Source organism: Balaenoptera musculus, chromosome 4, assembly GCF_009873245.2.
Source record: "Balaenoptera musculus isolate JJ_BM4_2016_0621 chromosome 4, mBalMus1.pri.v3, whole genome shotgun sequence".
Taxonomy (NCBI): Eukaryota; Metazoa; Chordata; class Mammalia; order Artiodactyla; family Balaenopteridae; genus Balaenoptera; species Balaenoptera musculus.
Window position 1 is genome coordinate 52,733,605 of NC_045788.1, and position 27,839 is coordinate 52,761,443.

Below are 27,839 nucleotides of genomic sequence, written 5' to 3' on the forward strand. Positions count from 1 at the left end.
AGTGGACTTGGAAATAGAACTAACCACAGTAGTGCTTCAGATAAGATCAAAGCCCTTGAACAATACAGTGACTGCAACCTCATAAGGGACTTAGAACCTGAAGCCCCCAGCTAAGCCGTGCTCTGATTCTTGACCCACAGAAAGTATGAGATAATATTTGTTTGATGTTTCAAGTTGCTGAGTTTTTGAGTAATTTGTTTTGCAATAATAGAAGACAATGTAGAAGCTAAGAGCTTCATTAATCACCTCATCCCAGATTCTAGTATCATTTCTTTGCTTTCAATGTGACTTCTGACTTTTTTTTCTTTAAATATTTGAGTTATTATAGGTGAATTTTTATTTTAAACCACTGAGTTCTTTTCTAAAAATGAGAGTGGTATTGAGAAAAAAAACTTTTTTTTAAATTAATATTTTTGGAGAAGAGTAGAAACTTTTGCACAAATAACTCATAATTTGTGCCTAGCAAGTACCACTTTCATCTACATAATTTCTGTCACTCAATCTGAATCATAATTGCAAACTCATTTATTTATTTATTTATTTTTAAATTTATGGCTGTGTTGGGTCTTTGTTTCTGTGAGAGGGTTTTCTCTAGTTGCGGCGGCAAGTGGGGGCCACTCTTCATCGCGGTGCGCAGGCCTCTCACTATCGCGGCCTCTCTTGTTGCGGAGCACAGGCTCCAGATGCGCAGGCTCAGTAATTGTGGCTCATGGGCCTAGTTGCTCCGCGGCATGTGGGATCTTCCCAGACCAGGGCTCGAACCCGTGTCCCCTGCATTGGCAGGCAAATTCTCAACCACTGCGCCACCAGGGAAGCCCCTCATTTATTTTTTATTGGAGACTCCATCATTTTTTTTTCAGCAGAATTACCTTCCTAGTTCTTAGACCAAAAGAATAGTACCAGCTCCAGAATAGATTTTAAATATTCTGGAAGTTAGAGTTTTTGTTTTATGGATGAGTAATCTTAGGTCTAAAAAAAAAAAAGATGAAGTGACTTACCCAGGATGAAACTATTGCTTGAACTGAGATCTGATGACTCTTTTCTAGTGCTTCTTTAATTATTTGACCATAATACTGAATGGTAGAAGGAGACACTCAGAAGCCTTTTGGGAGATGAGTGACAGCCTTCCTGAGACTTGAACCTTGTCGTGTATAGCTTCCAAAATGGATAGCCCATTTGTATTAATATTTCAAAACTGTTCTCAAATTTCCCATGATTCTTATATAATATTACCTACTTCTCACTGCTAAACAACTTTTAACCAAGTCTCCAGTGTCTGCCTTTTCTATGATGGCATCTATAAAGGTGTTATGCTACTGGTCTTCCAAGTAAAACATTACTTGTGTTAATTAATAACATAAATATGATTGCTCGTGGATCTATTGTATAGAAGATGCTTTAGATTTATTTTTGTGTAAACAAAACAGAAGGAAGATTGAGACAGAGTCATTATTCTAGTAGAAACTCCCTGAGTAAAGAGCCAGATCTGCAGTAGTTGACCTCCTGCAAGACTCTGAGAAAACTATTTTGTGTTGCTATGAATGAAATTTTAATGATATAATGTGTAAAAGTGTGTTTTAAAAAGTATTAACTGCTTCCTCAGCACTAAGTAATAGATGTCATATTTATATCAGTGATCTCTTTTCAAAACACAGAATGTGGATTTGTTTTGGTCTGAAATAAATTAATTTCCTCCCTCTTCCTGTTCATTTTGCAAGCATTGCCCACTTCTCTTGTTAGTTTTATGTAAGTGCATGGAAGTTTCTGGAACATCTCTCTGATTGTACTTGATGGTGGAGTTATTACACATATAAATGCCAGGGAGTCAGGGATTTGCTTCCCCATCACCATGCACCATTGGAGGCATTACATTCATTTCTTGTTTAAATAAACTTCCCCCAAGCCCCCAGGCATAAATTAAATCAAAGTAGTTTTAGAGTTCAAGGACAAAATAAGTTACTGCGGGAAAGTGGGACAAAGGAAGTCAGACACACCAGATGGAAAGTTCAGACTGGCCAGTATCTTTAAAATGTCCGTGCTGTATAAAAAGGCTTTGTAAGCCATCAATCAACTGTGGCTCTGGAAACAGGCCGGTGGCTATAGAAATTAGTCTTTTTTTCACTAAGCCTTAGAAAATTATTTTCAGGGTAGGCTGAATTTGAGGATACTTATGCAGGTATAGCTAAGGAACTGAAGAAAAGAGAGATGGAGGAGGAATTTCTGGTAAGATCTTATAGAAAAGTAACTCCTTGTTTTCATAAATATTAGAGTCTGGAGTTAAACAAAATTCCCTGTATTTATTTTATTATCATGTTGAAATTTGACCTGCTTGCTAAAACAGGCAAGATTTGAACCTGGCTTTCTTATGTTTCTATTTATTTGTTTGAAACGAGACTAAAGATTGATATGTTTCTGGTTTGATTATGATAACCAATCCATAATCCTATGGCAGTATCCATTCATTTCAAAATAAAAATGTAAACCAAAGCCTCTGGTTTTTCAAGAAAAGGGGAGTCTCAAAGAGAAATGTCTACAGCGACCTTAATTATACACGAAAGCTCTTCCAAAAAAGCCTATAGTAAACAGATCCTCGTAGGGTGGAGGCATGTTTTTTGTTCACACTTACTCCTAAAAAAAAATCTGCGTAATCTTGTAGCTATTCCAAGCTAACTGAGGTCACACTAGCTATTACATAAATGGACTAATATTTAATATTAGCATTTATAGAACACACTGTATGTACCAGGCACTTGTGCTAAGTCATGATCACATATTTATTTAATTATTGAAACAGTGCTTTGAGGCAGGTACTCATATTATTCCTATGAGGAAATGGGTGGTAAACAACCTGTATAAATCCCTCTTCAACACTTCATCCCTGTCGCATGGAGATTTTACTGTTGTTGAAGAATGAAAACTATTGTGTGGTGGCTCAGATCACAGACTATGGGGTCACCTAGTTGGTTTCAAATACTGTTTCTGTTACTTCCTAGCTGTGAAACATTAAATAATTGATCTGTCTCTACATTTGAGTTTCCTCATGTATAAAATGAAAATTGTTAAAGGATAATTCTGAGGACTAAATGGGATAGAACATATAAAACTGCCTAGAACAGAACCTAGTATATTGTATGAACTCAAAAAATGTCAGCTGTCTTTATTACTTGAATCTCCTTCAAGATTCACAAGCAAGAAGTGTACAATTTTAGAAGTCACTTGATTAATTACTTTGAACAAGTTAATTATTAGAAGATTTAAAAAGATAAAAACATGTTTTCTGCCTTCAAATATATAATTTAGTTAGAAATAATAAATAATCACACATAGAATATATCATAATGTGTGCAATGCATTATGTAATATTGCAAATAAAGTAATACCTTTTATTAAATTGGGCTAATCAAGGAAGATTTTCATCAAGAGTTAGATTTTTTTAGAGGTTAGTTTTAAGACTAACTTTATATATAAACCATGCTAATTGTCAAAAATTTAGAAAATACAAAAAAGAATGAAAAGTAAAAATCACCTGTAAGATGGAAACTCAGATTTTTAAAAAAATCTATTAATATTTTGGCATATTATCTTATGGTCTTTGCATGTGTGTGTAACATATTTTAAAATAATATTTGATCATTTCTTATATAGAGATTTATTAAAATTTTCCCCACTCAACATTATGTTATAAGAATGTTGCCAGTTTATTAAATGTGGGTCTTATGAGTGAACTAAAGAAAAGAAAGAGGCATTCCTTGGCTGTGGGGTGGGGACTGAAGGATAGGCAGTGAAGATAAGAAAATAGTGAATGAGTTTTATTCATTGAAGGCTGGGGTAATTTTTTTGGTTTAAAAACAGCAGTAGATAAAATTGCACATTTGAGGGAGAGGGTTAATATCCAGCCCCGCAGTCCAGGCAGGATGACGCTCTTTGATACAGTGAAGAGAGCAGTGGGGAGTGTATGAGAGGCCTCCATTCACACCACATTCAACACTTCAACAACATCAAGTTTGCTACTTAACAGTCACTTCACCTTTGACATGGGGCCTGACCCTCCGCTTTCCTTGTTTCTTCATGTTTAAAATGAGACTTCTGAATGATGGGTCCAAAATCAATAATGTACCCTTCTAAGCCAAATATATCCCAGAACCATTGTGCAGAGCAGAGAAGGTAGAGTCTGTGAAGGTTTCTGCAGAACTGGAAAGCCTTGCAAAGGAAAAACTCCAGAATGTAAGCTGTCAGGGCCACACTTGCATCTTGTTCACCTCAGTGTTCCCCTTGCCATCACCAGGCACAGAGCATATGTTCCAGGAATGCTTGAGACCATGAACCATGAATAAGTTTAGAATGGAATTGACATCCCCCCCAAAGTCATTTTTTTAGATAAAAACATGTTTTCTGAAGTGGAGTCTAATAGCTATTAGTTTTGGTCATCTGGCAAATAGTTTTACTTTTTCCCTGAAACTAGGAAGAGAACAAATAGATCCACCGTTTGGATACATGACTCAGCTCTTGCTAATCATGTTGTCCCCTTGGCTTGGATGTAGTGACTGTCCGTTTAGGAGAATAGAGCACAAGCAGGGGCAATCAATCAGTGATCCTTGTGTTATTAAATGCTGGAGGAGAGAAAGGACTTGCCCTTCTGGTTAAGCTAGAATAGCAGAGACTAGAAACACCCTCCTGCTTGAAATAAATACATATTGTACACAGCTTTTGAAGCAACAGCACTCAAGGTTGTGGGCATTAGGCAATGAAAAGAAGTGAGTCCCGAGAGACAGCAAACAAAAGAGGTGACTGGTCAGATTGCTCAGCTCACCACCTACAGAAAGCTTCCAGGCCACTGTGCCAGGAGAAGGAACCCAGGCAGAGCAAGGCTGGCTCCCAGCCTGGAAGAGATGAAGCTGGGAGTTTGGGGAAGCCAAGGTCATGAGGGTTTATATTCCTTTTTATTGTCAAGCTGCTTCAATTTGGGTTTCAGTCATTTTAAGGAAAAGAGACCTAATATGCTTTCTTATATTTCATTTTCTTGCCCATTTCCCTTATTCCTGAGTTGATTTTTAAAGTCAACCATACCTCAGGCATTGCTGACGTCACATGCTAAGATCTGACAAGTGCCCTTTACTATGTAGCCTCAAGTATGTAAGCTGCAAGAACCACAGCCCTTAGAGTGATTTTTGAATTAAATTGTTAAAATGTGTTTTTAAGTTAGTACTTTCTGAAAAATCTATTCTTCTGCAGACAGGCTTACAGCTATCTTCTATTAGGGCTAGAAATCGACTTTCTAGCCACTGACACTTGACAGGATGTTTATTTTCCCATTATAACAATTGCCAATTGTCCACCAATTTCTCTTCTCACAGAAATAACAAAGGTCAGCTGTGATGAACTACCCCCTCTGTAGCCTGTCTCTGAGAGTTTCTTTTTATCCATATTTGATATCAGTGATTCCCTCATTTCTCATAAAAGAAAAAAAAAACTGAAGACAATGCAAAGTACTGTCATTGAGGGTGGGGCAGAAGGAAGATAAAGGTATTTGCATGTTATTCTCACCCTGACTACTAAAGCCATCACCCAGTGAGGATGGAATGTTAGCACTGATGCACTCTTTTTTTTTCCCCCCCAAAAAGCTCTGCAGCTTCGAGATAAAATGTAACCTTGCAGTTGCTAAGGTAACTGAGTTTTTTTTTTTTTTTTTTTTTCCTTCTTAGGAATAGCAGAACAAATTAGGTGAAGAAAACTTCTGTAAATTGCCAATACATGGATGCCCTAAGGCTGCGATAGCTAAATGGTTCATTGGAATCCTAGGTAACCAATATGCGGGGCAAGTCATCTAAAAGATATTTTTGCTGTTGATATGATTTGCTTCTTGAGCAATTTAATGCAAATGGATAAAATCATAGTCACCCCTCCTTTTCTAGTTTTACAGCCTTTCTTCCCCTTGTTAATTTTTTGTAACTTAATGGCTATCAGTGTTCCTAAGTATGAGGCCCAGGATAGAAAATATTTAGATACAATAAAATATGACAAGGTTAATTGTTGGCAATGGTCTGCTTCATAATCAGAACATGTTTAGAATTAGGTATTGATATTTCCCTGTTGCTGCTGTTCCTGGGGGCTTCCTTGTGGTATGGTATCATTAATCTCTCATAACTCTGCTGGCAGGATTATTTATAAAAATATTTGGAATTAGAGACTAGTGGCTTGTACATGATAATCCAGTCATTGTGTTTGCTTTCAAAATATCCCAATGTATTTTGACATTAAAATGCATTGATAATATCTATGATACTTCATGTGTCTAAGATGCATTTTTTTCTATATTTTAATATCCCTGAAATTTGGATGCATCTTCCACTTGACAGTACCTTATAACTGCCATTGGCCCCTTCACTATTTAAGTATCTTGTAATGCATATGAGAATCAATGATGTCATAGACTGGATGAAATATAGTATTATGACTTTGATTTGAAAGAGTTTTGGTAAAACTTTCTCCACAAACTATTTTCACTTGACTTGCCAACCAGTCTGTTACCAACAAAACATTATGATTTTCAAGACTCATCTTTAATAAAACCAGCTATCACAGCAGTGTTGCTGATATACATGTTTTCATCTGTAAGTGTTCCAGAGGTTTCTTGAGGTATCATAGGATCATCTCTTACTACCTTCCTATGAAAACATTGCTTCAAATGAAACCACTTAACAAAAGGGGTTCACTCTGAATATATGAATGAGGAAAGCTATGTTTGCTAGTAACTTGTGTTTCATTGACTTTGCCTCAGTCCTGTGGCAGGGCATCTGATTAATGAATAATACATATTCATAGAATACCTGCCCTGGGATAGGAGCTCTGGGTTGTGGTGGGCTTTGGAGGGAGTTGCCTCCAAATCAGGTCACTAGCTGTGTCACCTGCCAAGTCAGTCAATCTCTCTCAAACTTGGATTCCCATCAGGAAAAAGGGCTAATGTTCAAAGATTAAACCAAGTAAAACAATATATTGCACCATAACTGGTGCTCAGTAAATGGTCTTTTTGTTTTTTAATCTTTCTTTTCTCTATACCTGCCAATTGGGTTAATTTTTCTTTTGTAAAAAATTAATGAAGAATACAAAGTTTTATGTGTTACAATTTTGAAATTATTACTACTATTCTTAATGTATTCTAATATTTTCTAATATGATAAAATGTTGTAAAGAGGAAATATTAGTCTTGTCTAAGCTGAGAGGTTTGGAAGACTAAAGCAGTTGACTCATGGAGCCCAAACGGAGGAAAGTAAAATTCTAGAAATAGTCTTCAAAAAATTCTATAATTTCTCTAAGCAAAAGATTACATATTTCATATGCAGGGTCCACTTTTTCTGGTTTTACATTTGATTGATTAAAAATCACATTAGAGAATGAATATTTGGTTCCATATAGAGTGCAATGGGCGTGGACTTGGTTAGTAGATAGATCTGAATCTGTAATAACAGTTTGATCTCTCTAGGTGTGAGACTTTCAATAAGTTACATAACTATCTTGAGCCCCAGTTTCCTATACGTAAAGTTAAAGTAATAATATTGTTGTTGAGAGAATAAAAGGTAATAATGTATGTAAAGTGTCAAACATAAACCATGAATTAGAATAGGTAGTAAATAAGTGTAAGTTCCTCCAATATCACAGAAATTTCTTTAGAAAGGAAAATTTTCTCCTATATGTAACATTTAGTTATAACAAACTTCAAAGGACATTTTTTAAATGCAGTCTTATTTACAAGCTTCTTAGATAGCCTCATCCACCAGAGGGCAGACAGCAGAATCAAGAAGAACTACAATCCTGCAGCCTGTGGAAGGAAAACCACACTCACAGAAACATAGACAAAATGAAAAGTCAGAGGACTTTGTACCAGATGAAGGAACAAGATAAAACCCCAGAAAAACAACTAAATGAAGTGGAGATAAGCAACGTTCCAGAAAAAGAATTCAGAATAATGATAGTGAAGATGATCCAGGACCTCAGGAAAAGAATGGAGGCAAAGATCGAGAAGATGCAAGAAATGTTTAACAAAGACCTAGAAGAATTAAAGAACAAACACCTAGAAGAATTAAAGAACAAACAAACAGAGATGAACAATACAATAACTGAAATGAAAAATACACTAGAAGGAGTCAATAGCAGAATAACTGAGGCAGAAGAACGGATAAGTGACCTGGAAGACAGAATGGTGGAATCCACTGCCATGGAACAGAATAAAGGAAAAAAAAAAAAATGAAAAAAGCCTAAGAGACTTCTGGGACAAGATAAAATGCACCAACATTCACATTATAGGGGTCCGAGAAGGAGAAGAGAGAGAGAAAGGACCCAAGAAAATATTTGAAGAAATTATAGTTGAAAACTTCCCTAACATGGGAAAAGAAATAGACACCCAAGTCCAGGAAGCACAGAGAGTCCCAGGCAGGATAAACCCAAGGGGAAACACGCCGAGACACATAGTAATCAAACTGACAAAAATTAAAGACAAAGAGAAATTATTGAAAGCAACAAGGGACAAGTGACAAATAACATACAAGGGAACTCCCAGAAGGTTAACAGCTGATTTCTCAGCAGAAACTCTACAAGCCAGAAGGGAGTGGCATGATATACTTAAAGTGATGAAAGGGAAGAAACTACAACCAAGATTACTCTACCTGACAAGGATCTCATTCAGATTCGATGGAGAAATCAAAAGCTTTACAGACAAGCAAAATCTAAGGGAATTCAGCACCGCCAAACCAGCTCTACAACAAATGCTAAAGGAACTTCTCTAAGCGGGAAACACAAGAGAAGAAAAGGACCTACAAAAACAAACCCAAAACAATTAAGAAAATGGTCATAGGAACATACATATCGATAATTACCTTAAACGTGAATGGATTAAATGCTCCAACCAAAAGACACAAGCTCACTGAATGGATACAGAAAGAAGACCCATATATATGCTGTCTACAAGAGACCCACTTCAGACCTAAGGACACATACAGACTGAAAGTGAGGGGATGGAAAAAGATATTCCATGCAAATGGAAATCAAAAGAAAGCTGGAGTAGCAATACGCATATCAGATAAAACAGACTTTACAATAAAGAATGTTACAAGAGACAATGAAGGACACTACATAATGATCAAGGGATCAATCCAAGAAGAAGATATAACATATATTATCTATATCTATATATATGAGCACCTCAATATAAAAGGAAACTGCTAACAGCTATAAAAGAAGAAATCAACAGTAACACAATAATAGTGGGGGACTTTAACACCTCACTTACACCAAGTGGACTGATCATCCAGACAGAAATTGAATAAGGAAACACAAGCTGGAAATGACACAATAGACCAGATAGATTTAATTGATATTTATAGGACATTCCATCCAACAACAGCAGATTACAATTTCTTCTCAAGTGCACATGGAACATTCTCCAGGATAGATCACATCTTGGGTCACAAATCAAGCCTCAGTAAATTTAAGAAAATTGAAATCATATCAAGCATCTTTTCCAACCACAACGCTATGAGATTAGAAATCAATTACAGGGAAAAAACCGTAAACAGCACAGACACCTGGAGGCTAAAGAATACGTTACTAAATAACCAAGAGATCACTGAGGAAATCAAAGAGGAAATCAAAAAATACCTAGAGACAAATCACAACAAAAACACGACGATCCAAAACCTATGGGATATAGCAAAAGCAGTTCTAAGAGGGAAGTTTATAGCAATACCAGCCTACCTCAAGAAACAAGAAAAACCTCAAATAAAAAATCTAACCTTAAACCTAAAGGAACTAGAGAAAGAAGAACAAAGAAAACCCAAAGTTAGTAGAAGGAAAGAAATCATAAAGATCAGAGCAGAAATAAATGAAATAGAAACAAAGAAAACAGTAGGAAAGTTCAATAAAACTAAAAGCTGGTTCTTTGAGAAGATAAACAAAATTGATAAACCTTTAGCAAAACTAATCAAAAGAAAGAGGGAGAGGACTCAAATCAATAAAATTAGAAATGAAAAAGGAGAAGTTACAATGGACACAGCAGAAATACAAAGTATCCTAGGAGACTACTACAAGCAACTCTATGCCAATAAAATGGACAACCTGGAAGAAATGGACAAATTCTTAGAAAGGTATAACCTTCCAAGACTGAACCAGGAAGAAATAGAAAATATATACAGACCAATCACAAGGAATGAAATTGAAACTGTGATTAAAAATCTTCGAACAAATGAAAGTCCAGGACCAGATGGCTTCACAGGTGAATTCTATCAAACATTTAGAGAAGAGTTAACAGCCATCCTTCGTAAACTCTTCCAAAAAATTGCAGAGGAAGGAACACTCCCAAACTCATTCTAAGAGGCCACCATCACCCTGACACCAAAACCAGACAAGGATAATACAAAAAAAGAAAATTACAGACCAATATCACTGATGAATATAGTTACAAAAATCCTCAACAAAATACTAGCAAACAGAATCCAACAACACATTAAAAGGATCATACAAAAAAAAAAAAAAAAAAGGATCATACACCATGATCAAGTGGGATTTATCCCAGGGATGCAAGGATTCTTCAATATATGCAAATCAATCAATGTGATACACCATATGAACAAATTGAAGAATAAAAACCATATGATCATGTCAATAGATGCAGAAAAAGCTTTTGAAAAAATTCAACACCCATTTATGATAAAAACTCTCCAGAAAGTGGGCATAGAGGGAACCTACCTCAATATAATAAAAGCCATATACGACAAACCCACAGCAAACATCATTCTCAATGGTGAAAAACTGAAAGCATTTCCTCTAAGATCAGGAACAAGACAAGGATGTCCACTCTCACCACTATTATTCAACATAGTTTTGGAAGTCCTAGCCATGGCAATCAGAGAAGAAAAACAAATAAAAGGAATACAAATTGGAAAAGAAGAAGTAAAGCTGTCACTGTTTGCAGATGACATGATACTATACATAGAGAATCCTAAAAATGACACCAGAAAACTACTAGAGCTAATCAATGAATTTGCTAAAGTTGCAGGATACAAAATTAACGCACAGAAATCTCTTGCTTTCCTGTACATTAACAACGAAAGATCAGAAGGAGAAATTAAGGAAACACTCCCATTCACCACTGCAGCAAAAAGAATAAAATACCTAGGAATAAACCTACCTAAGGAGGTAAGAGAACTCTACTCAGAATACTATAAGACACTGATGAAAGAAATCAAAGATGACACAAACAGATGGAGAGATATACCATGTTCCTGGATTGGAAGAATCAGTATTGTGAAAATGACTATACTACCCAAAGCAATCTACAGATTCAATTCAATCCCTATGAAGTTACCAGTGGCATTTTTTACAGAACTAGAACAAAAAATCTTAAAATTTGTATGGAGACACAAAAGACCCCGAATAGCCAAAGCAGTCTTGAGGGACAAAAATGGAGCTGGAGGAATCAGACTCCCTGACTTCAGACTATACTACAAAGCTACAGTAATCAAGACAATATGGTACTGGCACAAAATCAGAAATATTGATCAATGGAACAGGATAGAAAGCCCAGGGATAAACCCACGCACCTATGGTCAACTAATCTATGAGAAAGGAGGCAAGGATATGCAATAGAGAAAAGACAGTCTCTTCAATAAGTGGTTCTGGGAAAACTGGACAGCTACATGGAAAAGAATGAAATTAGAACACTCCCTAACACCATACACAAAAATAAACTCAAAATGGGTTAGAGACCTAAATGTAAGACCGGACACTATAAAATTCTTAGAGGAAAACATAGGAAGAACAATCTTTGACATAAATCACAGCAAAATCTTTTTTGATTCACCCCCTAGAGTAATGGAAATAAAAACAAAGGTGAACAAATGGGACCTAATGAAACTTAAAAGCTTTTGCAAAGCAATGGAAACTACAAACAAGATGAAAAGACATCCCTAAGAATGGGAGAAAATATTTGCAAACGAATCAACAGGCAAAGGATTAATCTACAAAGTATATAAACAGCTCATGCAGCTCCATATTAAGAAAAACAAACAACCCAATGAAAAATGGGCAGAAGACCTAAATAGACATTTCTCCAAAGAAGACATACAGATGGCCAAGAAGCACATGAAAAGCTGCTCAACATCACTAATTATTAGAGAAATGCAAATCAAAACTACAATGTGGTATCACCTCACACCAGTTAGAATGGGCATCATCAGAAAATCTACAAACAACAAATGCTGGAGAGGGTATGGAGAAAAGGGAACCCTCTTGCACTGTTGGTGGGAATGTAAATTGATACAGCCACTATGGAGAACAGTATGGAAGTTCCTTAAAATACTAAAAATAGAATCGCCATATGACCCAGCAATTCTACTACTGGGCATATACCCAGAGAAAACCATAATTCAAAAAGACTCATGCACTCCAATGTTCATTGCAGCACTATTTACAATAGCCAGGTCATGGAAGCATCCTAAATGCCCATCGACAGACAAACGGATGAAGAAGATATGATATATATATACAATGGAATATTACTCAGCCATAAAAAGGAACGAAATTGGGTCATTTGTAGACATGTGGATGTATCTTAAGACTGTCATACAGAGTGAAGACATAAGTAGGATCTTTCTTTCCACATAAGTCAGAAAGAGAAAAACAAATATCGTATATTAACGCATATATGTGGAACCTAGAAAAATGGTATAGATGAACCAGTTTGCAGGGCCGAAATAGAGACACAGATGTAGAGAACAAACGTATGGACACCAAGGGGGGAAAGTGGCGGGGTGCTTGGTGGTGGTGGGCTGAATTGGGAGATGGGATTGACATATATACACTAATATGTATAAAATAGATAACTAATAAGAACCTGCTCTATAAAAAATAAATAAACTAAAAATCAAAAATTCAAAAAAATATGCAGTCTTATTAAAGATGAGTTTATTGGAGAATCAGTATCCCAGTCTGCATGAGTTTGGAGACAAAACAAATGACCAAATCTTTGTAGCTGACTGCCAAAGACTTTGAATTCAATAAGGGAATAAAAGTAAACTATCATACACACCTGCTCCAACCCTACAATGCTTCACTTTTGGATATTTTTGTGCATGAGTTTTGATGAAAATGCTGGGATTTAGCAGAGTCTTATTTTAGTTTTCTGGAATGTTTGAGATGGGAAAAGATAAAGGGAGTTAAGCTTAATTGCTACTTGATAGACAAATAAGAAATTAAAATAGCTCTACTATAGTTTAACTCTATAAACTTTCTATCAGTTGTGGACAAGTTCTAAGTATTCCAGAAAACAAGGCAATTTTGGAAATATGGTGTCTTATTGCCTACTTATTAAAGTAGAAATGTTTGTCAAGCTCAAATGGTCTAATTGTAAAGCTTACAAAATTTTAAAGCAGTAAGTTGGATGGATTATTTCATGTGAGATAGTGTATGTGTTGGGAGGGTGATGCATTCTAAGTGAAGGCAGCAGAGGAGGTGTCATATTGTCTTCTGTGTTGTCTTGGTGTTAAGGCTTACTCAGGTAATTTTGAGATTATTCATATTAAAGCATCAGAGCTTAGTGATTAAGAGCCAGATTTTGGAATCAGGCTCTGCTAGCTCACCTCTGTCAGTAATGGAGTTTGACATTGGAATGTTAGGTAACTTTCTAAACATTAGTTTCCCCAGCTTTAAAGTAGAGACAACTTTATAGAGCTGTTGTGAGTGGTAGAGTCTGTTTTGGAACCCAAGCAGTCTGGTTTCAGCACTATTGACTGTTATGTCAGATGTTCAAGGTATATTTCTTTTAAAAGGATTGTGTTCAGATCATTTTATTAGAGTAATAGAAAGGAAAACAAAAATAAGTCAATACTTATTTTAATTGATTAAAAATTAAATTGTATCATAAAATGAACAATTTTAGGAAAAAATGTGACCTAACTTTTCACCCAATCCACATCAAGATCTTATGGTTAGAGTTCATATTATATATTATATATTATAGTTCATTACATCAAAGAGGTTGAAAATGCAAAATAATATCTATAGAGTCTAATACAGAGTGTCTAGTGTATTTACCTACATTAGATTTCATATGTGATATTTTTAGCACTGTTTCTGCCTTTTCACCATCCCTAGTACACCTGCAGTGGCAAAGTGTTTCAGGCAATAGTTCTCATTTGAAACTTTATTTATTACATGCTGGAAGCTCTTTTAAAATTAAGAACTTGATTTGACTTTGTTTCAGCAGTTACTTACAATTTTACAAGTATAAATTAATATCAATCCATAAGAGGACCAAAGATTGAATTTTTACATGGTCTATTAAAAATGTTACTTATGTATTCTGCAAATAATTCTTCACTCCCAATTCTTAATGAATTTAAGAAAGAACCCAAGAACCTTCTGATCAAAATAAACATAATATCAATGACAGCATATTTGCATTATGCTTACTGTCTTAAAGTACGTTATTCATGTCAAGGCAAAATATATATTAAAAATGCTTGGTCACAACTTTAATTCAATGACATTGAACAAAGACCTGAAACTGAAGGTAAATGTAGTGTAACTGTAGCTTTGGTTAAGATGTTCTTTAATTGTGGTAACATATGGTGCAGAAATATCCCATGGGTTTCATTTCAGTCACTCCAAAATACTATTATTTAGTTTACTTGAATGCCTCCAGCACAACAGAACCTTGGTTAGAGACAGTATATATAACTATTTTGCCCATTGAAAGCTGTTTATTAAATACTTGGAAAGTCTTTTCTAAATCAAATAAGATTAACCATTTGGAGCTTGTACTTTATGGTTTAATAAAAAGAAAGTTGCGCTTCAGTCTCACTTTTATTTGTTTTAGATCTATTTATTACTCTCTTTTTTGGGCCATCAATTTTAGAGCATTAAAAATAAGGAAAAGCATCAATTGCAACCTGGCTCCAAAGATATTTGTATTTAATAGACTGATGAAATAAAGATCCTACAAAATTTTCATCATAATTTTCTAAGTTTAGCTGATAATTTACTATGTATGTTTTAAAATTGAGAATAAAGCGGTATCAAATGTCTTCAAGAATGTTTATGATATTATATTTATACTGTAAAATCCATATTAAATACTCATGATGAAAATAAAATGTTACTTAACAAATAAATAAAGAAGCATATTTTGAAAGCATCCATTGTGATACATAGTAATTGTTATTAGGTAACATATTTGATTTCATGTTAAAAAAAAGAATGTAGGATGATTATGAAAGCATATCAAGTATAATAAATGTATCTTTAATCAGAACAATATTTAGTATGTGGTTATTCAGAATAGATTATTCACCTGTAATTGGATTTAATAACTGTATAAATTGAGCCTAAGAAAGATATTTGGTATGCTTACAGAAATAATGAAAATAAGAACACCCTTACAAGAATGTGAGAGACAGCAGTGCATAATGGAAAACATACATTCTGGAGTCAGACAGATGTGGGATTGTACCTCTGCACTTCATCCTGGTGCAGACTTGAGCAATTTATTTAACATTTCTGTACCTCATTTTTTTGTGTGCACAGTGGGAAAAAAACAGCCTTCCATCAGTTAACTATTGCTGCACAAGTAACCACCCCAAAACTTAGTGACTTGAAATGGAAAGGCTTCTTACTGCTCACTAGCCCCGCAGCTCATCCAGGTTTGCCTGTGCAACTGCAGTCAGTTGTGTGGGTCAGGTAGGTAATTCTGCTGATCTAGGGTGGTTGACGGGCTGAAGTTTGGTCTAAGGTAGCCTCTGCTGGGAAAACTGGGCTCTCTTCCATGTGATGGCACTTCAACAGGTCAGTCCTGGCTTCTTATGGCAGAGAAGGAGCACACAAGGTGTCTTGAAACTGTTGTACTGTCAATTCTGCTGTGTTCTTTCGGTCAAAGCAAGTCACAAAACCAAGCCAGATTTCAAGGAGTGTGTAACAGACTCTGCTTCATGATGGGAGTAGCTGTAGAGTTGCATTGCAAAGTACATGGATCAAGGAAGGAGTAAAAAATTGTGTCCATTTTTGCAGTGTACCGTAGTCCCTATCTAGCAATTTAATATTATCTCTAGAAGAGTATTTGGCAGAAATATGTGCTCAGTAAAGTTAATCAATTTAATTGTTTTTTTTAGAAATAAGCCACTTAACTTCTTACAGTATTTTTGTTCTTTTGTTACTTGTTTTTCTTTTACAAGGCCTGTGTATGATTTTTTTTTTTGGGCTGTGTTGGGTCTTCGCTGCTGTGCGTGGGCTTTCTCTAGTTGCGGCAAGCTGGGGCTGCTCTTTGTTGCAGTGGCGGGCCTCTCATTGTGGTGGCCTCTCTTGTTGCGGAGCACGGGCTCTAGGCGCGCAGGCTCAGTAGTTGTGGCACACGGGCCTAGTCGCTCCACGGCATGTGGGATCCCCCCAGACCAGGGCTTGAACCCGTGTCCCCTGCATTGGCAGGCAGATTCCCAACCACTGCACCACCAGGGAAGTCCCCTGTGTATGATTAATCATTTAATTTTTTGAAAGTTCTCCTTCTAAAACTGCCTAAAATAACTTGACTCAAATGTAAGATAAATTCAAATATGGCAAAATTTCATTATAAGAATTCATGGAAAGTATTACTTTTAGAGATTATGTTCTTAGAATTTTAAAGATCAAAACATAGGTTTGGTGGGAAAATACTTTCATTCAAAACACTTCGGCATGGATTGAAACTTTTTATGTGTCATTCATTTATTAGTGTCTGTTTCATCTTTTCCTTTGTTGTGAGAGAGAGTATATCATAAAATATAAATTGTTTCATCTGAATAAGTTACATTATCTTTAATAATTAAAAAAACTCTTTTTATTTTAAACTAATTTTAGACTTGCTGAGAAGTGGCAAAAAAAACACATTTCCATGTATCTCCCAACCCCACTTTCTCTAGTATTAGCAGTGAACATAGCCACTGCGCAACTTTCAAAACTTGGAAATTAACTTTGGTACAGTACTATTAAATAAACTGCAGATCTTATTTGAATTTCATCAATTTTTCCTCTAATGCTTTTTTTCTGTTCCAGGATCCTATCTATGATCTCACGTTGCATTTAGTTATTATTTCTCCTTAACCTCTCCAGTTTGTAAGTAAGTTCCTCACTTTTTCTGTTTCCTTCATGAACTTGACTCTTCTGAAGAGTGCTGATTAGTTATTTTGTAGAAAGTTGCTCAATTTGGATTTGTTTGATTGTTCTCATGACTGAAATGAAGTGGTGTATTTTTTCATAGTAGTACCACTGAAATGATGCTGTGTCCTCCATGCATTATTTCAAAGGGTTTATGATGTCACTGTGTCTTCTTGCTGGTGATAATAGCCTGATCACTTGGTACAGTAGGCCTGTGAAGATTCTCATATAAAGTTATTATCCTTCCCTTTTTAATTACTAAATACAGTGGGCCCCTCTGTATCTGCAGGTTCCTAGGAACAGACAGATACGGAGGGCCTACTAAATATACTAAGCCATTTTATATAAGGGACTTGAGCATCTACGGATTTTGGTTTCTGTGGCCCCTGGAACTAACCCCCCTCAGATACCAAGGGGCAACTGTGTCTTGGGGACATACTTTGAGATGATGCAACCCCCAGGTCCTAGTTTCTCAACATCATTCTTCACTAAAAGAGCAGGGACTCCTGGGAAAAATAGTTGATTCCAGATGGGGCAAGGTAAATACAAGATGAACCTGAAACATCTTGTGGTGAGAGAGTTTAAGAAAGTGCTCAGAAGAAGTGAGGATTGTCAGAAAAGCACGGGAGCCAAACAGAAGAAGCTCCTGATGGCTGAAGTTGAAACAAAATAAATGATAGTTTTGGGTATTAATCCATAGGATTAAATAGACATCTATGAGTCCATATTGATAGAAATATGTAATTGAATAAATAAAGATTAATCAAGGTGGATGTCTTAGCTTGGGCTACTGTAACAAAATAAATACCATAGATTGGGTGGCTTAAATAACAGATGTTTGTTTCTCACAGTTCTGGAGACTGGGAAGTCTAAGATCAAGGTGCTGGCATGGTTGAGTTCTGGAGGCCCTGTTCTTGGCTTGTAGACCACTGCCTTCTTGCTATATCCTCACATGGGGGACAGAAAGAGAGCTCTCGAGTCTCTTCTTCTTCTAAATAAGGGCACTAATCTTATCATGAGGACACCATTCTCCTGACCTCATCTAAACCTAAAGTCCTCACCTCCAAATACCTTCATATTGGGGCTTAGGATTTTAACAAAGGAATTTGGGGGGCATCCAAATATGCAATCTGTAACAGTAGAGAAGGGACAGGTATTCCTTACAGTAGAATTCAATTAATAAAAGTAGAAGAAAGGGGGGAAATAAATAATCACCATTAGGCAAACAACATGGTAATGACTTTTGTCCATTGATGGATCTTAAAATTAGTGAGCAAAAGTTTGAGGAGAAACAGGATTTGCATAGTATCTTTGATTTTAAAACCTAATAAAAATAATCTTCTAAAACATAAAAGTATTTCCCTTTTTATGCAGTTCTCTTACCACATAGCCAGATGCCATCAATTTTCAATACCCTATTAAATAATTAGAGAAAATCTTCAAGCTTTTTGCTTAATTGCAGTCTCTGGCTAGGCACAGAGGTATAGAACCAAAAAAAAAAAAAAAAAAAAATCAGGTTCTTTGGTGCTTTCAACATCATCTTCTATAGTTTTGTTATCTTGGCACAGGTGTAAAATACAAAACCTCAATTTGTGCTACCTTTTAGAAGTTCACCAGTTCAAAAAGGCCCATGCCCTGTCCTCTGGCAGAGTGATTATTAGAGGAACACATGCTGTAATGACTTTCATAAATCTAACCACCTGTGCATGGCATTGAAGCTTGGGACTAGATTTGTAAAAACAATGTAAAATGGAGAAAAACACATAATGATATCTTACTTGTTCTAGAACATTCTATGCTCTGTTACATATTTTTTGACTAGAGGAAGTAGAAATATCCTAAAAATTAAAAGCAGATGACCATAGTCATCATGGTAATTGTCCATGTATTTTTTCTCCTTTATTTAAATAACTTTAAATCACAAAATGTAAGAGCTTGAAGGATGCTAGAAGTCATTCAGTGCAACGTGTTCATTTAATAGATATGAAAGTTATAGCACAGAGGTTAAGGAACTTACAAGATTTACTATGGTCTCATCCTTTTTTGAAGTTCATAGCGATCTAATCATGATTAAGGAAGTCTGACTTGTTTAGAAGTGAGGCACAACTTTATTTGCAGTATCAGTTATTAGCAAACAAACTGAAGAGCAAACTACTAATGATAATTTTATAACAGCCAATTTTAGTATTTAGCTCATCAAGTTATAAAGCATAGTTAAATTATAATCCTCATAGCCTACTCTAAAATTGTAATTGTAATAAAAAGGGTTAGAAATAGGTAGTTGTACAAAAAATATATATATATTTCATTGGTGAGAGTAATAGTTTGAAATAATAATGCTTAAATCTAAATATCATTGTGTTTGCACATTGCTTTATTCGTGGATGATTAGTTCACGTGTACAATGAGAAATGAAACTCATAAGGTCCCTTGACCATGTAGAACTTACAGTCAAGTGGAGGAAAAGTAGTAAGAAGTAGATAATTAAATATTTAATTTTTACTTTTAAAAGCTGTTATGGGAGATGTGCATCTCTTAGGAGATGACATTTAAGCTGAGACTGACTGAAAAAATGGAGTCGTGAGAAGCTGGAGTCAGAGCACTCCAAGGAGGCAGCAGCATGTACTGAGGCATCAAGGCTGGAAAGAGGGAGGTGGGTAGGGACATGGGGGGCAGAGGAGAGACGGCTTGTGGTAGGCCAACTTAAAGAGTATGGATTTTATTTAAAGTTTCATGGGAAATCATTGAAGGATTTTAGTGAGGGGACTTTTTATTTATTTATTTATTTATTTTTGTTAACTGTTTTTATTTATTTTTTTATTTTTATTTTTTTTAAACATCTTTATTGAAGTATAATTGCTTTACAATGGTGTGTTAGTTTCTGCTTTAAAACAAAGTGAATCAGTTATACATATACATATGTTCCCATATCTCTTCCCTCTTGCGTCTCCCTCCCTCCCACCCTCCCTATCCCACCCCTCTAGGTGGTCACGAAGCACCGATCTGATCTCCCTGTGCTATGCGGCTGCTTCCCACTAGCTATCTATTTTACATTTGGTAGTGTATATATGCCCATGACACTCTCTCACCCTGTCACATCTTACCCCTCCCCCTCCCGATATCCTCAAGTCCATTCTTTAGTAGGTCTGTGTCTTTATTCCCATCTTGCCACTAGGTTCTTCATGACCTTTTTTTTTTTTCCCTTAGATTCCATATATATATGTGTTAGCATACTGTATTTGTTTTTCTCTTTCTGACTTACCTCACTCTGTATGACAGACTCTAACTCCATCCACCTCATTACAAATACCTCCATTTCATTTCTTTTTATGGCTGAGTAATATTCCATTGTATATATGTGCCACATCTTCTTTATCCATTCATCCAATGATGGACACTTTGGTTGCTTCCATGTCCTGGCTATTGTAAATAGAGCTGCAATGAACATTTTGGTACATGACTCTTTTTGAATTATGGTTTTCTGAGGGTATATGCCCAGTAGTGGGATTACTGGGTCGTATGGTAGTTCTATTTTTAGTTTTTTAAGGAACCTCCCTACTGTTCTCCATAGTGGCTGTATCAATTTACATTCCCACCAACAGTGCAAGAGTGTTCCCTTTTCTCCACACCCTATCCTGAGGTATCATCTCACACCTGTCAGAATGGCCATCATCAAAAAATCTATTTATGTTTTTAAAGAATTGTTTTCATTTCTATATCGGGGAAATGATGAATGGCACAGCTAGTAATAATGCTCTGATTTGTTCTTCAGCTTTATACTTAGTGTATCTTTATTATCCTCCTCCTTTAAAAGTTGTAGAATTATGCTTATAGAATTGTGAATAAAGAATTGTGTGGCTGTAAATCATCCTTTTAAGTATTATATATTAATATATATGCAAGTATGTTTGTGTGTATGTATACGTATATGATACTATGATCACATAAATATGTAATATACCTCATATATATTATTCTGAAAATAAAGTAATTATATTTTTGCTACAATCTGATTGAGAAAACACCATCATCCCTTTCAATTATTCCTTCAGTTAATACCATCAGACTGTATATGGATATGGAATTACTGTCTTTGATCAAGTTAATTAACATTTTTTGAAATTTCTTAGCCTTTTCTTTAAAATGGTACCTACTTCAATAAAGAATAAATGACATAATAAATGTAAATAAATATTATGCCTAGCATATAGTATGTACTCCATAATGTCATTTTAAAATTTATTGTGCATTGATATGATGAAATCTTTTAATTTTGATCTTTGCTGTAAGCAAAGCCATCTTTGTTTCTCTCTTAGTACACTTTGCATAGATTTTTTTGTTGTTACTGTTTTTTGTTTTTTGGAACTTTTATTAGATTCTTGTTACTCTGGAAATATATATATATATATTTTAACATCTTTATTGGAGTATAATTGCTTTACAATGGTGTGTTAGTTTCTGCTTTATAACAAAGTGAATCAGCTATACATATACATATATCCCCTTTATAAGCTTGTCTTTCTTGCCTACTGAGAGAAGTCTGCAGATGGTATCCAGCAAGGACACAAAGGAGGGAAGGTTCATGTCAATTTAGAAAGTAAAAAGAAACTGACTAGAGAACATTACCTGTATTGCCTAATTTTAAAAATAAACAGAATGTGGAAGTTCAAGAGCAAGGTCGATTGGAACATTTTATAAAACCAGGGAAAGAGTTGATATGGTGGGTTTATTTTTTTAGATTCTACTTCCTATAATAGTTTTAAAAAAGTGTTTGTATAACATACACCTCGTATAGCTTTATCGATGCTACTTACATGAACTGGAACTAGCTTAGAGTGATTGTGAGTAATTCTTTCCAGAAAAGGTAGGGATGGTTATTATTGTTATTTCTGTTGTTTTCATTACTTGGCTATTCAGCAGATTTCATTGCTGTGTCTTGGAGATAGCTGTACTCAAAGCTTTCTATAGACCTTTAACCAAAGTGGAAAAATTGAGATATGGTATGAACAGCTTTAAAAAAGTACATAATATAGTGTACCTTATACACTAAACAATAATAATTTGGTGTCTCCTTTAAGAAAAATTAATATTTTCAATAATCTTTGCATATATTACACTTATGATTGGATTAAATAGAATCACTCTTAATCCAACAAAATATCTGACATGAATTTGGGTTCTTAATGAAAGATAGTTCTTTCCTCATACTTTGAAGGGGACATAGTTTTATGCAAATGAAGTATGTTAAATAGGTGTTTTGGAGGCTTAGCCAATCAGAATACATTTGTTGACTACAGCACTATGCCTGTGTATTGCCTAAAACCATGTGATGATCGCTAATAATCAGTGACCAATCCATATTTTGGGAAATAGTATTTAGTTGATAAAATTATAATTCATATAAAATAGTATAAAATGCAATATAGAATAAAGGTTAAGATCATTGGTTCTGGTACCAAACTAGTTGGGTTCGATTCCTGTTTCTACCATCTCAGGAGCTTTCTGACCCGGAGGAAGTCACATAACATCTCACTTTCCCATACATAAAATGGGAAGGGTACTCTCAGTGCATATATCATAAGGTTATTATGAGGATTAAGAGAGCTGAATTGTGTAAAGCAATTAGATTAGTTTCTGGTACTAAGGTAAAGGTCCTGTAGCATTTACCATTATTATTAAAGACTTATTTGGTTCTGTCAAGTAGAAAATCTGAAGAGTGGTTTGTTATCAGAATGCAGGGGAAAGAAACAAATCACCATGGGACATCCATGTGTCAGTATTCGAATGTTAACTGCCTCTTTAGATAAGATTTATATTTGCTGAGTTACAAGAACAAAGATGTGGAGTTGGAAATTTAGAAAATGTTTGGGACACAAGGAGTTTGTTGATTAGAATAGAGTGGATGATTCTTACAAGTGTGTAGTGAAGGAAGAGGTATGAAAACCAGGTTGACTTGTCTCTATGTTGTGAGGAATTAAGGGTGAGTAAATTGCTAGCCTGTGAGATAAGGTGACTTCTACTGCATGATGATTTGTTATCTATTTTCACCTTGAATTATGTAATTCGGAAGTTTAGACTTATTTAAGCAGGGAGAGATGATTGAGGAAACTCAAATAACTTCAACAACTTTTATGTGTTTTTAATAGGTGAAATCAATCCAGTGGTGGCAGAGTTTTGTGTTGAGATGAGTTTTTCTTCTGGTAGTATTTTAAACATGTTCACCAATGTCAAAGTTTCACAATTTATTGGCAACTTTAAAGACATAAAATTATTTTTGTAATTTCGACCCCTGATGGAGGCATTCAGTGCAGCTTACAGTGTCTCTTTCACCAGAGCTGCAGAGTATAACGTTTCATTACTTTCTCCCCAGGAGTTGCTGCATTACCAGTTAGCGTATATCTAACAGAATATCATTAACCAGGCACCATCAGATCATCAAAACAAAGAAACTGCTGAAGCTGAATTAGATGTTCTCACTCTAATAATGAGCCTAGTGACACTCTATAAAATCAAGACAGTAGCAATTACATAGAAAGCCCAGGCTAATTTCCTGTATTTCCAAACATTAGATTATTAACTTTATTTCATCATCCTGGTTTAATTTTTCTGTATCTTTTCAGGTATGGAAACCACTGGCTAAGAAAGATATGTGCAGAGGTGATTGAAATAGAAATTAAGTCTACTGAAATTTAATGGTATTAAAATGAACAGTCATTGGGCATATTACTTCAGTACCGATTGGAGAATTGCTAGACTTCCTTAGCTTTCCACTTACTTAATAAGCCCTACTGGATACTGGAGTGTCTTTGATGCTTCATTGGCATGGTTTGAAAGCAACAAAATACCGTAGAGTTCTCTATTTTTGTTGAAGTCTGCATAAACTTTAGTACTCCTTAAAATTCCCAACATTTAATTTTGTGACTATGACTTACAATAATAAATTCAAGATCACCTTTAGTGTAATATGTTATCTTGAAAGCATTACTTTGAAATTTGTAATAGAAGAGATTATCTGCCTGTTCACTCTGCTGTACCTTGGTGCCCTTTTGCTCTTCTAATTAAGGGTACTTCTTTTAAATAATAAAGTAGCTTCTCTTTGAAGAAGGAATTATTTGGAACTTTAGTTTTCTACGATCAGCCTTTCCTCGCATGGTGTGGACATACTTTTTTTTTTTCAAATCCTGGATAATTGAAGTGCTTTTTTCTCTACATTGAGCTACTCTTTCTTTCATGAGCTCCTGTTACAAATAGATCTTCCAGTTTCTTCTGGGAATCTCTTTATGATCTAGGGAGTGTTCAATTATTAAATTATATCAGGTTTTTGTAAAGATGAAACATGTCTTCTCATTGTAGATACTGACATTTAGTTAATTTGTATAGGTTTTAGACCAACTATGGTGTTTTTCTTCAAAGCTTCATCACAAAGTTTCTTTCTTCAGATAAAATCATCTATATAATGAAGTCTTAACAACATCACAAAAAGCCATTTAAATAGTTCAGTAAAAGTTTGATTGTTTGCTATGTATCTTCTCTAAATAGACAACCATTTGGCACCATGAGTTAGAATAACTGATGTTATTCAAAGATATTTGTTCTAGGGTACCTTTAATTTTTTTTTAAATTTAATTTATTTTTTATACAGCAGGTTCTTACTAGTTATCTATTTTATACATATTAGTGTATATATGTCAATCCCAATCTCCCAATTCATCCCACCACCACTTCCCCCCTTGGTGTCCATACGTTTGTTCTCTACATGTTGTCTATTTCTGCCCTGCAAACCAGTTCATCTGTACCATTTTTCTAGGTTCCACATATATGCATTAATATATGATATTTGTTTTTCTCTTTCTGACTTATTTCACTCTGTATGACAGTCTCAAGATCCATCCACGTGTCTACAAATGACTCAGTTTCATTCCTTTTTATGGCTGAGTAATATTCCATTGTATATGTGTACCACATTTCTTTATCCATTTGTCTGTCAATGGGCATTTACATTGCTTCCATGATCTGGCTATTGTAAGTATTGCTGCAGTGAACATTGGAATGCATGTGTCTTTTTGAATTATGGTTTTCTCTGGGTATATGCCCAGTAGTGGGATGGCTGGGTCATATGGCTATTCTGTTTTTAGTTTTTTAAGGAACCTCCATACTCTTCTCCATAGTGGCTGCATCAATTTACATTCCCACCAACAGTGCAAGAGGGTTCCCTTTTCTCCACACCCTCTCCAGCATCTGTTGTTTGTAGATTTTCTGATGATGCCCATTCTAACTGGTGTGAGGTGATACCTCATTGTGGTTTTGATTTACATTTCTCTAATAATTAGTGATGTTGAGCAGCTTTTCATGTGCTTCTTGGCCATCTGTATGTCTTCTTTGGAGAAATGTCTATTTAGGTCTTCTGCCCATTTTTGGACTGGGTTGTTTGTTTTTTTAATATGAAGCTGCATGAGCTGTTTATATATTTTGGAGATTAATCCTTTGTCTGTTGATTCATTTGCAAATATTTTCTCCCATTCTGAGGATTGTCTTTTCATCTTGTTTTTAGTTTCCATTGCTTTGCAAAAGCTTTTAAGTTTCATTAGGTCCCATTTGTTTATATTTGTTTTTATTTCCATTACTCTAGGAGGTGGATCAAAAAAGATCTTGCTGTGATTTTTGTCAAAGTGTTCTTCCTATGGTTTCTTCTAAGAGTTTCATAGTGTCTGGTCTTACATTTAGGTCTTTAATCCATTTTGAGTTTATTTTTGTGTATGGTGTTAGGGAGTGTTCTAATTTCATTCTTTTCCATGTAGCTGTCCAGTTTTCCCAGCACCACTTATTGAAGAGGGTACCTTTAATTTTTAAAGAGAAACAAACTCCCAAATTATATGAATAGGTTTTTTTTCAGTGGCACTGCATTGAAACGCTGCATTGAATACACTGAATTGACATATTGCCCATATTCTGATCTATACTTTGGTGAACAGCATTTGGGCTTGGGAATTAAATAGAACTAGGTGCCAGCACTGAATATGTTTTATAGCCTTAGCCATATATTAAACCTCTTCACACTTCTGTGATATGTGACCTTAGGCAAGTTTCTCAACCATTCTGAATCTGTTTCCCAATCCTTGAAGTTGTAGTAAATACATGTTACAGATGAAGTAAGGATTAAGATACTATCTTAACTAAATGTATCATAAACTACTTAGGATTCTGTCTGACACATAGGCTTTCAACAATCACCGATTCATTCACTCCATTTATTCAACAAATATTTATTTAGTTCTACTACTACTTCTGTTTCTAGTACTAGTACTACTGACAACAACAATAGAAATCAACAATTGTAATCTACTTGTAGCACCAACAGTAAGATTTCTCAGCCTTTACTGTGCAATTGAATCTCTTAGGAGTTTTCTTTTTGAAAGAGATATATATATATGTAAAATATATTATACACATGTATATGTATATATATTATACATATATATTTTATATATATGATATATATATATGGAGAGACAGAGTTTGATTCCATAACCAAGTAATTCAGATGGATTATATGTAAAATGGATAAAGTATCCATTTTTAACAATTAATCCAGATGGCTTTATATTGGTAGTTCTCAAATCTCGCTTCAGGAAACTCAATCTAGAGTTATAAATGATTACTTAAGAAATATTTTCAGTTTCTTATTTAGTAACAACAATAACGTAACAAAGCTTGAGGTATTATTCTATTGATTTTGTGTTATGTTTAGTCATTCAAAATATTTATTAAATACTAACTATGTGACAAACATTGTATTAGGCACTAAGGAAATAGTGCTGGACAAGAAAAAACATTACCCTTGTTCCAAAGAACACACAGTCTGGTGGAAAAGATAACTAAAAAGTAATAAAAAATAAAGTTTAAAGAATATGATGATAGGAAAGTACAGGATATTGTTTTATGATCTTAAGTATTTTACCTGCCATCCTTTTTGGTGGAGCATTGGTAAGGTTCATAAAAAGGCATGCCCATGTAAAGTCATGTAATCTATGCACTGTGCAAGAAGACTAATTTATTTTTTTAAATGAGTACTGCAAATGTACTGCCCTGCCTCGCATAAGATTAAGGTCTTGCTTTTCCATTTCTAAGGTATTAGCTTATTCAACTTCAGACATTTCTAAAACTGAAGGGTTTTCTGTAAAGTTAATTTGATATGATTGTTCAGATAGAGTTGGGAATATCAACTGCAAACCTACCCACTTGCACGTATAATATTCTAACTGAATAAGTGTTTGTCCAGTGTAGCGGCTCTAAAACAATATTAATAAGGGATGATCTTGTAGTTGTCCGGGTGTGCTTTGTGGATGTTGGATGCCTATAGTAGATGCATCAAGCTTTCTCACATTCATGTAGAATGAAAATATGGTTCATAATAAATATTCTGGCTTATGCATGTTTGACATAAACTGTTACCAGTTAAGAAGAAAAATAAGACAAAACTTTATATTACCTTCTATAAAATACTTTGATCTTTTACCTGTTTGATCCCCTATTTCAAAATTTGCAATTGATTGGTAGTGGTGGAGGTAATATGGGGCAATAGCCTGGGGAAATGTTAACTTTTGTAATATATACACACAGACTCACACATGCACACACATGCACACGTATAATTGTGACTTGTAAAC

At 35.0% G+C, this 27,839-nt stretch overlaps 1 protein-coding gene across 3 annotated transcripts in view; it reads left to right on the top strand.

Annotated features, from left to right (window-relative positions):
- The window catches only part of NAALADL2 (N-acetylated alpha-linked acidic dipeptidase like 2), a 1,542,421-nt gene that overhangs the window by 514,207 nt on the left and 1,000,375 nt on the right, over nucleotides 1-27,839 (top strand). The window lies entirely within an intron of this gene.